The 2876-nt window shown below is 41.2% G+C and overlaps 1 long non-coding RNA gene across 1 annotated transcript in view; it reads left to right on the plus strand.

Annotated features, from left to right (window-relative positions):
* The first annotated feature begins 313 nt into the window (after positions 1-313).
* Positions 314-2876, plus strand: part of LOC135511851 (uncharacterized) — a 4475-nt gene continuing 1912 nt past the window's right edge. The window contains exon 1 of the long non-coding RNA XR_010451328.1: positions 314-893. This is a non-coding gene — a long non-coding RNA (uncharacterized LOC135511851). The remainder of the gene's footprint in view (positions 894-2876) is intronic.

A 2876-nucleotide genomic window follows, 5' to 3' on the forward strand; every position in this document is an offset into this window, starting at 1 on the left:
TCCCTCATCTCTCCATCTTTCCATCCCCTCTCCCTCATCTCTCCATCTCTCCATCCCCTCTCCCTCATCTTCTCCATCTTTCCATCCCCTCTCCATTCTTTCCTCCATCTCTCCATCCCCTCTCCCTCCTTTCCTCCATCTTTCCATCCCCTCTCCCTACTTTCCTCCATCTCTCCATCCCCTCTCCCTCGTCTTCTCCATCTCTCCATCCCCCCTCCTCTTCTCTTCTCGCCACATACCTAACTTTAATATTTAAAAGTTCACTGCCCTGCCTCATACTACACCGTGGCCAGGCTGGGCTGGAGGCTGGCTGCAGGGACACTAGTATCCAGTCTGGAGGGTTGGCTTGCATGTTATGTTACAGCTGACCCTCATCTCAACTCTAACCCCTGACCCCTGGAGCTATCTGTCATGACAGGACAGGACAGTGGGCTGCTGGTTAACTCAACATGGAGACTGAGAGGGAGAGAGTGAGAGAGAGAGGGGGGGGAACAGGGCACCAAAACAGCAGACAGAGGTCTCATTTATCCTCCTCTCACTGTGTCCTTTTCTATTTTTTCTCTCCATCCCTCCTCTTTTGTTTTCACAGCAGTGAAGAAACGGTTGCCTTTTCCTCCCCTTTCTCCTCCTTTTCTTTTCTCCCCTTCTTTTCATGGTGGTGGCAGGCGCACTTTGGCCATCCCAGGTACTGGCTGGAAACAGTGAGGATTCTGGGAGATGGTGAGATGAGGCTTTAATGAGAATGAGGCCTTCCCAGCTGGAGACAAAAATATATGCAAATGAGATGTGTGAGCCAAGAGGACACTGGGATGAAGAACGTGTGGCAAGCAGCAAGGGGTGAACTCCAGCTGACTACGGTCGCCTCCAAGGAGAGGAAGACGATCTGACGAATGGTAACAAAAGCATTCTCTTCGCTAGCTCTTCGCTCCTAACTCACAAGTGTAGCAAATAACGCTTAGTCTTAGCTTAGCTTATTCCATGAAGCCTTTAATTGGTTGGCACATATCAAGGAAGTGGAAATGGGATTTCTGTTACGATGATGCTATAGGATCGATTGTGATTCATTTTTATTTGTTAGAGTGGTTGACGTTATGGTGTTACTATTTTAAGTCATGGTTATTTGATATTATTTGTAAAAGTAATGATGTATATTTTACTTGCAAATAGTGAGCAATATGATAGGTGATATTTAGTTAACAACTGTAATTCGTCCCGTTGATAATTGGTGTATTTCTGAATGTACATGTATTTATATTAGAAAACTTCAGGCATTATATTAAATACAATGCAGTTGGAAAAACAAGTATTTGAATTCAATATAATTATTTGGACAATTGTGCGTTTAAAATTAACAGCCCGTTTATCAATCTCATTTGATGAAAAATAGTAGATCAGCAAAATTAAAATCTCGATTTTATGAAAATAAATTCATGAGCTTTGTTTTTCTAGTGCTTTATACATTTGAAATAAATCAACATTTTAGTAACGTGGTCAAAAAAAACTATTTACAATTCAATCATGTAATTATTTACAGCGTTTCTTGGACTAGAATAAAACCCTAAAACCGCTCAAATGAGTCCTTCCTACAGCGGCCTTTACCTGATCATATAAACATTTAATCCCAAATGTACAATTAAACCTTTTACAGCTGCAATTATCCCAGGATACTATTTCACGCTCGTGCTTCTCTGCCATGGAATCTTAAAATGCCTTGTCGATTTTCGGGTTCATTCTTTTTATAATTTATATATATTTTTATTGATGCTGTGGTCTTCACACATTATTGTACTATTTTATTTTTAAATGTGTGATTCCCCAATATAATCTATTTTAATATGTACAATATTTCAATTGTAGAAATGTTTCAGTAAAGTAGTTCACTGAATCTTTGACCTAAATTGATTGTATTAAAATCGTACTTTTCAATATGAATGATATGTTCTGTGTGAATCTACATTTCATTTCAACTGATGTTTTCACACATGTATTGCTTTGTTATTTAACATTTAAGAAAATTATTTCTAAAATGATTCCAATATTTAAACAAGCTTTCACGCGTCCGTTTTGAATCCTTTGTACATACATTAAAAACACACATGTATATAGCCTGCAATTAACCTGTACATGAAGCTGTAAGGTACCTGTTGCAAATCGCACGAATTAATCAGTGTGAGCGTTCATTAACTGCTCTAACAAATGATCAGGCACACATTGTATCGAACGTACTGTGTATGCAGATAGCTTATGTTTCTAGGTTTTGATTTTGTGCGGCATACAGTCTTCCCGGCATTTGTACCCTATCCCATGTTTACTACTGTAGCAAGCCTTGTCTGCTGCTGCTGGGAGCATCTCTACGGCCCGGGCTGGAATTATGCACTGTTAACTGGGCTGTCTAATTTGACTGTTGTTAAAGGAGTCGAGGCGACGGACAAGGCACGAAATCTCGAGTGTGCTTCGAGCGTTGACTGGTAATCACCGAACTGCCTGGTTGTGCGACGTGCGACAATCGGACGCCCGCGCGCACGACGCGAGTAGAATCCTCTTTTCTCCGGTTCTCAGCCTCGTCGCCTGTCATGCCTCCAGGGCCGCAAGACATAAACAAGGAAACGGGGAAGGAAAATCCATTCAGTATTAGTGAGAAAATTAGAGTGACACCTGATGTTGTCGACTTTGACACGTGTTAATTGCTGCTCAGCTCTCCTCATTAAGAACGAGGAGAATTATTTTAGTGCTTCGGGGCCAATGCAGTGTTTTCTTATCTGTCTGTGTGTGAGGAAGGCAGCGAGTTACTCAGTGTTCAGCGATGCGCGCCGATGGAGGAATACACATTTCGTGGGTAATATAAAATATGTCAAATTAAAACGGATGAGCTCAAA

The sequence above is a fragment of the Oncorhynchus masou genome, chromosome 24 (assembly GCF_036934945.1).
Source record: "Oncorhynchus masou masou isolate Uvic2021 chromosome 24, UVic_Omas_1.1, whole genome shotgun sequence".
In the NCBI taxonomy this organism is placed as follows: domain Eukaryota; kingdom Metazoa; phylum Chordata; class Actinopteri; order Salmoniformes; family Salmonidae; genus Oncorhynchus; species Oncorhynchus masou.